This window comes from Camelus ferus, chromosome 26 (genome assembly GCF_009834535.1).
Source record: "Camelus ferus isolate YT-003-E chromosome 26, BCGSAC_Cfer_1.0, whole genome shotgun sequence".
Taxonomy (NCBI): domain Eukaryota; kingdom Metazoa; phylum Chordata; class Mammalia; order Artiodactyla; family Camelidae; genus Camelus; species Camelus ferus.
Window position 1 is genome coordinate 4,727,505 of NC_045721.1, and position 13,502 is coordinate 4,741,006.

Sequence of the window (13,502 nt, forward strand, 5' to 3'; positions counted from 1 at the left end):
TTCAGTGCATTTGAAATTGTCCCTGAACAGATGACTCTGAAGGAGAGAGAAGAGTGGGATGGTAACTGGAAGGAAATGCAGGATTGGGGAACAGCCTGAAGAAACAGTTTCATTCATCAGTAGGGAGCCAGAGGTTGAAAATATAGGACACATTATGGTTGATGGAGAAGTTTTCTGAAGGAAGTGGGAGGAGGCACTGAGTCAGCTGGAAGAGATGGAGAAATTAGACTTGATGGTAAGGAGGGACTCCATTCATCTCCCGAGACTGGAGGGAAAAAAGGGATGGAATAAGTATGCCGTGTGTAATTATTAAGGGGAACAGGAGACCAAGGGACAATATTGGTGGCTGAGACGGCACACCTGCTGTGGCTTCAATTTCCATCTTCCATGCTGTCCTCTGACAGCACTGAGCTACATACATCTCCCAGCAAAGATGAATGGAAACACTCATCTGAGTTTTCCATTTTGCCCAGCAGGTAAAAGGGAAGACCAGGAGTAGAGACAATCAAAGATGACAGAGAGAAAGCAGTTCAGGTGGTTTAACCATGTAACCTGAGAAAGCAGAGGAACAGGAAAAGTAGAAAGAATTCAGTGTCCGGAAGTCTGGAGAAGACAGGAACTGGGATGGTGGAAGGCTGAGGTAAGAGAAGAGAGTATTCGAGCTTCAAGATTTTAGAATTCCACAGCCAGCACACCTGTGGGTAAACGTCGGTGAGGCTAAGGTGGAACCAGACCTAATTTTTAGGATTGGAAAGCGAAGCATCCACCAAACTGGGCACCTCCTCAAGATAAGGTTAATTAAAATCACTGACAGAGCACCGGGTTGGACGTTTACGGTGGACAAACAGAAGAAACAGAGTTTTAGAAGCTCTTTCTCTGTCCCTAGCAGGTTGCCAGAAAGCTGATGGGATACAGCTGCCACTGGAGGGGAAATGATTCACCCCGTGGTGGTCAAAAAATGAGCCAGTTCTCCTGTCATCCTCAAATACAGTACTTGAATGCTCACAAGTGTTATTCCAGAGTGGCAGGATTATAAAGACTGCTTCTTATCTTTCTCTATCTTTTCCGGGGGTTGGACAGTGCACACGTACTGCTCAAATCAGAAGTAAATAAAGGCTTAAAAAATAGAAGATTTCTTTGTCTCCTTCCTCTCTTCTCTCCGCCATGTCTCAGATTTGTCCCTTCTCAGATGACTGCCTCCCACCAGCCCATTATCTTATTTGCATTTCACCACCTCACGTGGATTAGCACAGCCCAATCAGCCCACTGCAGACTTACCTACACTAGTCCATCCCGGCCAGTCCTTCCACACTGCCACATCACTTCATCTTGCCAGAGGAGGTTACTTACTGCCTTTCAGAGAAAACTCAGGCTCCACTCAGGGCTCAAGGGCACCCAGACTGCCCCGTCCTGTTGGAATCCACCATTCCTGGCATTCCTAGGTTCGGTCCTGCTCCCGGGCTTTTTGCTCTGCTTTCCTGCATCCAAATGGCCCTCTCACTCCATCTCATATCCACGTGTATTACATCAAGACCCACATCAAATTTATTTCCTCCGCAAACCTTGCTTCCTGCAGTTTTTATGTAGGCGTATATGATTCAACGGTCCTCAATTATAAATTAGCATTTTTTTGTGGACCCACAAGTTCTGTAATCCCATTCAGCTCATCTGTACGAGGTCTAACGCAGGTAATCATTTTGCTCATAGCACACCATGATGTCTCACTCATAATATGCTCTAAAATGTTCAAAAGGATCAGCTCCCCACCCTACACTCATTCACCGTTGCCTCCTTCTCTTTGCTTGAGCTATTGTCTCTGACTTGAATGATGAATGTTAAAAAAACAAGTTTCAAAACAGTATCATGACCACTGTTTCACCCTATAAGATTTAATTACTTTGGATGAGGTTAATACATTCAAGAAGCAATTGCTTTGGCTGAGGGATCTTGTGGACTTGAGAATAAAAAAGGAGTGTGAAATAAAAAAGCAGTATTATACTATGATCCTACTGAGACAGGAGGGAAGGGGGCAGGGAACAGCCACTCAAGGAATGACAGCAATTCAACACCAAAATGGTGGAAGATTCACCAAAATGATGGAAGATTCAATTCCTAGTTGGCCTTGAGGATTAAGAGGTTTGACTTCTAGTAGACCTTGAGCTTCATTATATGCTCATTGTAACAGCGTGATAAATACCATGACCACAGGCGCTATGACAGTCCCAAGACTAACCGCAAAAGGCCAAAGAATGGGTGGTAGCCCAATTCTTGGGAATCTCAGCCCCTTCCCCAGGGCAGTTGGAATGGTTCCACCTGTAGTCATGTGAAGCTACTGAGCCCATAAAAACTGGCAACACCACACATAGTAGCCTTTTTCACTCCCTCCTCTTTAGAGATGGCCTGCACTCTGTGGAGTGTGTACCTACTTTTACTTTAACCTGAGCACCCAACTCCCACACCTATTCCCTTGCCTTTCTCTTGCCTTACACTCTATGCAGTGTGTGTCTCTCTAAATAAATCTACTTTTACTCAACTGTGGCTCACAACTGAATTCTTTCCTGCCCGAAGCCAAGGACCCACACCTGGCGGGGCACGTCCCAGGAGCTCAGCTGAGACCTGGGACACGGCCCTGCTCACGCCCCGCATTCGTTTTCCTGTATCACTACTTTCACATATTTGTTAGTATATATACACAAAGAAAAAGAAATCTGGGGTTATACTCACTAGACTTTTATCCGTGGTTACCTCTGAGGAATTGGAAGTGATTACAGAGAATTTCTACTCTTTCCATAATGTACCTTTGTAGTATTTTAGATTTTTCTTTCTTTTTTTTTTTTTAAAGATTTTTCTATGAATTAGATTTATAATCAGAAAAAAAGTGGACATATAAACAGGGTAGAGGGTCCCCAGAGAAAGAGAAGCAGGCCTGGCTTTCTTAACACAAGAGAAGCCACTGTTGGCTTAAGCCATTCTGTGTACTAAACTTGGCCATGATGCTTACTGTCGACTGAAATAAATGTGCAGCCTAAAAGTTGAGAGTTATTTGGCAGGAGGACTCGAGCTGGAATGACAGCCTCTCAGATGGCTCTAAGGGACTGCTCCGAAGAGGTAGGGGAGGAGCTAGGATATATAGGAGCTTTACAACAAAGACCAGGTAGTTGGAACAATAAAAGATTACTTGTTATCTAGAGAAAACCAGGCATCTCAAGTTGAAGAAGTTAGTGCTTTTCTATGTATGGGAGGAAGGAAATATTTGGGCCCATTGAATTCATTCCTTTGACAAGCATATTGCTACCTAGGGCCAGTATCCTGTCCTTTCTTAGTCTGAGTCCCCTTAGAGGGCACCCACCGTGAGTGGCTGCAGAGGCCGGGCTGCAGGCTTGTCTCCACTAGGGGGTGGCGGCAGCAGCTGATGACTTGATGGCTTCAGCATTCTTTGTTTACTGATATAGTTCGCAGCATTTTTCCTTCACATTGCCCTTAAACAGGTGTCGGTGATTCATGATCTTAAGGGAACAAAAGAATGCGGAAGCAACCCATTATCAGGCAAGAGAAGTAACAATAGCAAAGATAATTTATCAGTTGTTAAAGGCTCCCAGTTCTGTTTCAGTGGTAAAAACCACTGAAGCCTGAACCACCAGGTCCGCTGGAACCTAAGGGAGGATGACGTTGACCTTTTCTGACCTTGACTTCCATCAGCTAAAGCTTGGACTCTGGCGACCGCCCAAGCTCCTTCATGAATATGTATATACCCTGAGCTTAAAACTTCCCCAGTTTTGCTGTTGGGGAGACTCTGCTTTGGGAAAGATCTCAGGTTGCTGCAACTCATACATCTCTCCTTCTCCCACTCTGCCTTGGTTGTGTCTTTTGGGTCGACAGCCACCGAGAGGCGAACCCAGTTTTGGGGTAACAAACACATTTTTAAAGCTTTACACATAAGTGGACTAAGCCACACAAAGTAATTTCCCCAGGACTGATGTGAACTCAGCTACTAAAAGTGAGTTCCCCTAAAAGTGAGTTCCCCTGCTGAGGCTGAGTTTATGATCAGCCTCTCTATCTACAAATTTATTCCTTTTCTTGTCCTGCACCTGTCTTCCTCAAGACTGAGGACCCTCAAAGAAAATGGGGGACTGAAACCAAGCAGGACCCTGCAAGATCCTCCCAGGGGCAAAAGCCTTTCCTTGTCCCCTGTGAATGAAAAATACTGCCTGCCATATCAGTAAACACAGTATGCTATGGCCATCAAGTCATCAACCACAACCACCACCAGGAGGGAACACAGGTTGGAAACAAGCAGGTAGCCTGGCCTCTGCTGCCACACCCACTGGTGCCCTCTGAGGGAACTCAGGATGGGAAGCAAGGGATACTGGCCCGAGATCACCAGGTGCATCTCAAAGGAACAGTTTCCATGAGCCCAAGACTCTTGCATCTCCCCATATAGAAAAGCGCTAAATTCATTAACTTGAGATGTCTGGTTTTCTTTAATTAAAAATAATCTTTTGATGTTCCAACTACCTGGTCTTTGTGGCAAAACTCCTATATATCCTGGCTCCTCCTCTGCCTCTTTGGAGCAGTCTCTTAGAGTGATCTGAGAGGCCACCTTCCAGGTCTGAGTCCTCAGAAAGTCCACCAAATGCAACAGAACCCTCAACTTTTAGGTTGTGAATTTTTTCAGTTGACACCCTCATTTCTTGTTTGTTGAAAAAGGCTTTTGTCTCCTAGACCTTTCCTGAGTTCCAAAGAGCAGATTCAAGCAGTTACTAATTAGGAAAGTGAGGAAATGCAGGAACAGAGGGAGAACAGCCAAGAAGCGATAACTCAGGGATAGAACAAGTCCTTGCTCCTCCTCAAGGGATACATATAACAATCTAATACACATATTTGAGTTGTTCTATGGAATCTAAGCACCCCTCTCTTCCCCCAAACCCCTTCCCCAGCCCGAGGTGGGGGAGCATAACCTGGGACCTCAGACTGGTTGGAACCAGAAGATGGATGATGGAGATTCCTGGACACCACCTTGTTACCTCCCACCAACCAATCAGAAGAAAGTCACACAGCCTGCAGCCCTCACCCCGAATGTTGCCATAAAATCTCGTCCTTGAAAACCATCAGGGAGTTTGGGTTTTTTGAGCACAAGCCACCCGTTCTCCTTGCCCTGCAATGCACGTTTCTCCACTCCAAACTCCGACATTTTCGTTTGTTTGGCCTCACTGTGCATTGGACACAGGAACTTGGGTTCGACAACGCTATTTCTATCATCTTTTTAGCAGAAAAAAAAGATGTTCCAGACCCTTAAGAGACTGAGGACTTTCTTCTCATTTAAAAAGAAAACAGAGATACAGGTGAACTACACTGGATTCTAATTGTGGCTGAATAACTTTTCAGTGCAGAAACTGACCCACATTTTAATAAATAAATTAATTTTAATAAATAAATCCACTTTATGTCTCTCTGTCAGCACCCACACTCACCTCTTGCATGAATATTTTCTTGCTGTTTCCTCCAAGATGAATGAAGATTTCTAGAAATTCCTGCAACATAACAACCCACTTTCAGAACTTCTTCCTCCTCCCAGGAGCCTGCCCTTAGCAAAATACAGTCATCCCTCAGTATCTGAGGGGGACTGGTTCCAGGGCTCCAGACAGTACCAAAATCCCCGGATGCGCAAGTCTCTTATATAAAACGGCATGATATTTGCATATAACCTATGCACATCACTTTAAATCATTACTTATTTATAATACCTAATACAATGTAAATGCTATATAAATAGTTGCCGGTGCATGGCAAATTCAAATTTTGCTCTTTGGAACTCTCTGGTATTTAAAAAATATATTTTTGATCTGAGATTGGTTGAATCCACGGATGCAGAAGATGATATGGAGGGCCAACTGGAGTGGCTAGAGCAGTGCTTCAGGTGGGGCCAACTGGCGTCCTTCCAAGTCAAAAGCCCCCCACTCCTGGGCTCTCAGATGTCTGCCTGAGATCCCTCAACAGATAAAGTACATTCTTTACTGGGTGTATTCTCCCTAACAAGCGAACAGCCCTAGGGAATGCCTAATCTCACAATAGCCCAGGCTAGCTTGTTTCATCCCAATTTATCAGTCATAAACCCCATCGCCCTTCACGGACCCTAAATTTCTTACCTCACCTACAACCAGTCAGAGGCTTTTTCACAAGCCGATCTGGCACCTTGTGACCCTACCTTATAAAAGACCCCAACAGCAGGTCCTCAGGGCTCATGAAGGCACCTCTTATCAGTGTGGCCAGCTGTTGTCTGTGGCAGCGTACCCCTAATAATCTGATACACATCTTTGAGTTTTCCCCTTTCCTTTGTCTTTGATAAATTGTTTTACCACCTGGACACCCATCCCACCTTGACCCGGGACACTTCACAGACGCCAAACATCTTGGGGTGGGGCTTGAGATTTCTGCTTTTCTAACAAGCTCCCAGTTGATAGCAGAGATGCTGGCCTGAGGACCACTCCTGGAACAGGGAGTAGAGTGTTTCTATCCTCATTTCACCTCTCCACTAGCCTTTCGTTCCCTTTCAACAGCGCTTTGTATAGAGCTCATAATACCTGATGCTGCTTCGCTATTAGCTAATGTAGCAGAATAGGCCTGAAATAGCCCATTTTCCCTCTCTTCCCTTTTTCAGTCTTCTTGCCCCACCCCTCCCCCTCTTCCTTCCCTCAAAGTACTTAACCCTGGCTTTGCATTAGAATCACCTGGGGAGTTGGGGCGGGGCTAGCTCAGTGGCAGAGTGAATGCCTATCAAGCATGAATGCACGAGGTCCTGGGTTCAATCCCCAGTACCTCCCTTAAATAAATAAACCTAATTACCCTCACCCATTAGAATCACCTGGGGAGCTTAAAAAAAAAAAGAACTAAAAGACCCTTTAGACAATATAATTGAACCCAGCATTAAAAAAAAGCTTTCCACGTGGTTCTAATGTGCCTCACAGCCTCCAGACAGAAAAAGAAGTCGGTTATAAGCACTCTGAACAAAACTAAAATATTTGGGATAAATGCTTCTCCCACACAAAGAGATTACCCAGGATATGAGAAGGCAGTGACCATGGAGTAAATCTAGACGGGGACTCAGACTGCAGAGATGTGGGTGCCATGGCCTGGCAGGAGAGGCAGGAAAACCCCCGTGTCCTAGGTTTGTAGCAGAGGGAGCTAGGGCTTCAATGACTCACATGGGCCCATAACTAGATGGGGTGAGGGACGGCTCAGTGGATGCCTAAGTGGGCGGACAGCATCAAGGGACAGCTGACCCCTCCCCCGACACCTGAGTCCCTCTCCCACAGATTTAAACAATCTCCCGGGAAGACAAAGGAGCCTCAGAGTAAGCTTGGGTATATTACCCACAACTGGACAAAGTTCAAGAGAAATTCTGTCGGATTATATAAAGCAATATAAAGAGAATATAAAGAGAAATTATGCTGGGTGAAAAATTATGAATTATGTGGATGAAAAATGTCCCTGTCATATCAGTAAACAAAGGATGTTGCGGCCATCAAACCATCCAGCCATCAGTCAATGCAGCCCTTGAAGGTGCACCCTGAGGGGACTCAGGATGGAGAAAAGCAGGATGCTGGCCCTAATATGCACATCAAAGGAATGATTTCAATGATTCCCAGCCTCTTGCATCTTCCCATACACAGAAAAACACACAAAATTCATTATATGAGATGTCTTTTTTTTTTTTTTTTAACAGTAATCTTTTGATGTTCTGACTACCTGGTTTTTGTTGCAAAACTCCTATATATCCTGGCTCCTCCCTTACCTCTTTGGAGCAGTTCCTCAGAGCTATCTGAAAGGCTGTCTTCTGGGCTCAAGTCCTCAGTTTTTTCTACCAAATAAGACATAATTCTCAGCTTCTAGGTTGTGCTTTTTTTTTTCCAGTCGACAATTATAAAAAGATAGTTATATTCTTTGCCAACTGGAGCTGGGGCCCAAGAATCACATCCAGCAACCTGGCAAAGATGAAAAGTGTTAGCCCTCCAGAAGAATTGTATTTGTACTTTATAGAGAGGATTCTTGACTCCGAGGAGGCTTCAGCATCCATGGGAGAGGACTTGTATGGAAGCCAGGACGTCCCATCCCTGCACCAGCCTTTGTGAAAGTTTCTTATCCTTTCCTAAAAAAGAGCAGCTGGTTAGATGCCCAGGACTCTGACTCCTAGGGTTCCCTCTGCTCTCTCCACCACCACCTCCACTCATAATCCAGTGTTCTTATCATCTATGAAGCAAAACACAGTACTTTGTGTTTGTTACAACTGTCCAAAAGATGATAATTATTGCGTTGCTTTATCTCAAGGGAACATTCCTTTAGTCTCTGCCTGAGCTTTTGGTCCTTAATCTCTAGTGTTTATAAAGTGGATCGACTGAACACTCCAGATTACTTCCAGTAACCAGGTATCTGGGTCCTACTAAACACATTTGAAGAGTTCTACTCGTCCTTTTATTAGAAAGAGGTAATCTCCACGTGGGTAGGGATTTTTCAACTGTTTTGGTCTCTGATGGATCTCAGACACCTACCTAGCACAGTGCCTGGCACATAGAAAGTACTCAAGAAATATTTGTTGGTGAATAGAACTGCATCTCTCTCCTATAAATGAGGCTTGTCCCCCTAGGGGACAGCAACCCAGAGGGCTGAGCTTGTGGCTCCTCTGGAGCCTGAGGCATTTGGAAACAGGTTGTTTTTGCCTTATCCAAGGACCCAGGGGCACCGACCGGCTGGTTCTCCACTCTGGCTCCTGCAGCGAAAGTAGGCTTGCCGTGCTAGGCTTGGACTGGTAGAGCTGATGCCATCAAATCATCAAGTGATTTCCAAAAGTCACCTCATTAACAAACCAGAAGACACCTTCATCACTTTTATCACTGGAAATGCCAAAGGGTTTAGGAGATCTGTGCCAGCAGTTCTCGAAGTGTGGCCCCAGGACTAGCAGTGTCAGAATCACCCAGGAACTTGGGAGAAATGAAAATTCTCAGGCTCCACTCCAGACCTACTGAATTAGAAATGTAGGGGGTCCTGCCCAGCAACCAGTGTCTTAACAAGCCCTCCAGGCCATTCTGATGCTCTCTCAAGTCAAGAATCGCTGATGTGGCAGGGGGGAGCTAGAGAAGGAACAGTGTTGGAAGCTCAGGGCCCATTCTAAGTGTTAAGAGGGCACCTATTAATTCTGGTACCAGTCCCAGTGTGTGGAGAGGGGGTTACCCCACACCGACAAGCAATTCTGGACATCAACTGGGTGACCTATAATTTAACTCGATTCTGACACCACCTACCTGGAGAGAGCATCTGATCCCATAGGACTTAATCCTACAAGACTGTCCACCTCATGACTTCAGATGGTAATAGCAAGTCCATCTTGTCACCTGCGCTGACCCACTGGCTAGAGATCAGAGGATTCCCACGACCCTCTCCTTGGATTCAGTTCATTTGCTAGAGCAGCTCACAGAACTCAGTTTATTCCCAGATGGAAGAGTTGCATAGGGCAAGATATGAGGAAAGGGCACGGAGCTCCGTGTTCTCTCAAAGCACCCCACTCTCCCCAGATCTCTGTGTATTCACCAACATAGGGTGCTCCCTGAACCCTCTCCTCTTGGGTTTTTACAGAGGCTTTATTAAGTCATGATTGATTAATCATTAGCTGTTCATGACTGAACTCAATTTCCAGCCCCTCTCCCTTCGCAGGTCAGGGCTAAAGTTCCAAACTTCTAACGGCATGGTTGGCTTCCCCTAGTGACCTGTGCCCGGCATCTTTAGATTTCCAAAAGTCACCTCATTAACAAACCAGAAGACACCTTTATCACTCTCATCACAGGAAATGCCAAAGGTTTCAGGAGCTCTGTGCCAGAACTGGGGCGAGATCAAGGATGTGTTTATTTAAAATCACAGCATCCAAGCAAGATGCAGCCTTCCTGTGGCTCCTCAGGGAGCTTGTTGTGATAGGGGCTGTTTGGAATGCGTGGGTTAGGCCCTGGGGAGTTTTTCTGGGGAGAGGCTCCCATGTGGTAGATGGCTGCTGTGTTGGAAGTGGAGGGGATGAGGTGAAGCGAGGAGGTCATAGTGTAAGGGAAGCTGTGGGGTTCAGGACACCCAAATATCTGGGAAAGGTCAAGAGGGCAGCAGTTATCAGAGGAGACTTGAAGTAGGGGACACCTAAGCGTGAGCTTGCCTCATTCGGGGATGGATGGGAAAGATAAAGTCACGACCTCCTTTCTTTCCCATTCTTGACAAAAGGAAGGTTCTGAGTGAACCATAAATTTTAATGCAGTGACCCCCTCAAGGATTTAAGTGTTCACGATGCAGGCCCCAGAGCCAGGGCCCTCTGCTACCCACCCCGTACTGGCCCTGAATCCCCATCTGGCCGTGTACACGGTGTGTAGCGCCCACGTGGGTACCACACACCGCAGGCCGGCTGTCTCACAGGTCAGGATCAACAGCTCTCCCTCCTGGCTGCAATGGCCCAACCTCAACCCTGCAGGAACATGAAGGAAGCTGTCAAGTCTGTGGTAAAGAAGAAGGAACTGGAGTGTCTGGGATGGAGAGAGGAGGCAGTAGCCAGAAGTTCTGGTTGGAGGTCATCCTGACAATGGAGGGACTAGCCACTGCCTGTTGAGTGGCTCTCCAATTAAATCTTGGCCACAGAGAAGAATGCTGGTCCCCTCTTGTTCCTCTGTAGTTTGGACGCTCCCAAACCCAGGGCCGAATAGGTGGAGGGGACAAAACCCAGGGCACACACTCTAAGTGCCCACAAGCAAAGATCTCTTTGGTCTCTGGGCAGTGGGATCACCGCTTGACCTGGAAAGGCTGATGTACGCTGCTGTCTATGGAGAGAGGAAGTCGTATTACTTTTCCCCAAATCAGACCACTAGCATGATTTGTCAGGGACTTGAGTAAAGGAGTGGCCAAGTGCATCAGGCTTACAGACTATTCGGGTGTCAAGGTCACCGTGCAGAACACCAGAGCGTTCTGATGTGCTGGAAAGCTCCCTCGTCTGAGTTAAGAGGCTCAGCTTGGGAGCCAGGAGACACGGCTGAGGATGGGCTTCCTGGTGGTCCTTGGAGGGGTCACCATGGAAACTGTCCCAGGAGCTGTGGGGTCACCTGAGTGTACTACATCTCCCCCCCGCCTCGCCCCAAGGAGAAGGGTTTATTACTTGCATCAAGTAAGAGGAACACCAGGAATCCGGATGCCCAAAGCAGTATCCCTGGCAACTACTAAATTCAGGATTCCAATGCAAACTGGAACCTATCCTACAGTCTAAGGAAGTTCGAACAGTTCAGAGTCCTGAGTGTCTTTTGGAGAGCAGTCTTGCCTCTCCTGCGTTGGGGTGGAGGGACTAGGGAAAAGTTAGACTACAGGTACCACCCTTCACTTGTGTTCACGTAACAGAAGGGAATGAAGTAACTGATGTTAATGAAGTCCCCCAGCAGGAGGCAGCACTGAGTTGCATATCATAATTAGAAAATAACCTTCGTTCCTCTTGAGAACCTTAGAATAAGGAACAAAATAACAGCGCAAAGTTCTTCCTTTTAAAACTGTCTCCCTGTGCTTTGGCCTCTGAACAGTTGGGGGAAGAGGGGATGGACCTCCATTCTGGCCACGGAGCCTCCTCTCTGTCACTCTCCTGGCAAGACACATTCAAATCATCCTCTTTGGAATGTGTGCATTCAAGAAAATCGAATCTTTGTGGCTCATACTTCCTCTCAATTAATCTGCAATTTCCTTACTTTACCATGCTCCTTTAACCGGCTGCAGACGAGGAGGGAGGCTTTGTTCTAGTTGCTTCCAGAAACCAAGGCATCTACTGCCCCTCCCTGGGGTGCTGGCTCTTCTGCACGGGATTAACTGTCCCACAGCAAGGGGTGCATGTCCTCTGCTCGGGTGGGGGAGGGGTGGGCAGGGAGGTTTGGCCGTGCTCAGTTCTGAAGCTTATTTTGAAAAGGCCAGATCTGTGACTTCAGCAGTGAAAGCCAGATGCACAAAGCAAGAACATTCATGCCTCAGCCCCTAAAGGCAGGTTGCATATTCTGGAAGGTCAGCTCCAGAAGGAAAGGGATTTGCTCTGCTCACAGCTCTATCTCCAGTGCCTAAAACAGTGTCTGCATGTAGGCTTACAGTGGGCACTCAATAAATAGTGTTTGCATAAGTGAGAAAATGCTATCAATCTTCATTTGCCCAGGCCTCAGTTCCAACCAATATGGCATAGAGAGCATGGGTTGGGTGGGGAGGGTGTAGCTCAGTGGTAGAGTGCATGCTTAGCATGCATGAGGTCTTAGGTTCAATCCCCAGTACCTCCTCTAAAAATAAATAAGTAAACATAATCACCCCCCCCCCGCAAAAGGGCATGGATTTTGAAGCTGGACAGATAGAAGTTGGAATCTGAATTCTGATGCACACGAGTCACGGACATGTGTAAACTGGGAATAAAAACACCTACCTTACGTTATTGGGGCCATAAGTAAGATTGCAGTAAAACTCCAGGCAGAGGGAAAGCACTTAACCAATGTTCTCCCCCCACCCCAATAATCAAAGCCATCCGATCTCAGTTTATCTTGTGCTGCCCACACACAGCCTCACACAATGTTCGTTCCAGACACACCTATGCACAGTTTCCCCTGCAGCCTCCGTGTCCTCCGCACTTGTCACCTGCTCCTGCCTGCTGACCTGTCACTCTGATGGGCACTTCATCACGCCTCCTTGGAATATTCCATTTTTTCTCAGGCGTCTGTCCTGAGGTTCTCTTGTTTTGCCTCAATGCCTTGCATCATGCTGGGTACAGATGAGGCTTAGCAGAGGCTTGTGAAATCAGAATGAGGTGGACACAGCTGGAAAAGACATTTGCTGGTCTGTTGACGAAGCCCACCCTTCCCAAAGCGCTGGTTTTCAGACCACAGCATCTCTCGGTTGGCCCTGTGTCCCTGGGCCTTACTTTTGAGTCGTTTAATGGTGACTGTCACACTAAAGGGTGCCAGTGGAAAGATGGCCTCTGCCGGTACCTCCGCCTGGCTGCCTGGGAGTTGGAGAGATGACAGCAGCAGAGGCTGGAAAAATCACTCGATCAGGTCCTGATGCTCTGCTTAGGCTGGTTGGGTCATTCCCGTGTTCTGGGTTTGGCCTTCTCACCGCTTACTGTGAAGCCCTGAAGCTGGCATTTCTTTCTGGCTCACTCAGACCAGAGACCCCCGTGGCCTCTCCCCTCCTTCCACCTCACCCAGTGCGGTCAAGCCTCCCCTTCTCCCATCTCCATGGCTCTGATCAGCTTCTTCCTTCATGTATAGAAAATCCAACAGCTTTGACATGCCTCCAGCTCAACAGCTCTCCTGTCCCTCGTACTTTAGGTCATTCACGATCCAGGGAGGCCCTCCTGAAACTAAAACCCTATCTGTCCTAGTCTCTCCTCCTCTGTGAAGGCTCTCAGATCCCCTGCGCTCCTGGCACTGACAGCCCCCACGCATCCAATGATCACGTAAGTACTGCTTTAT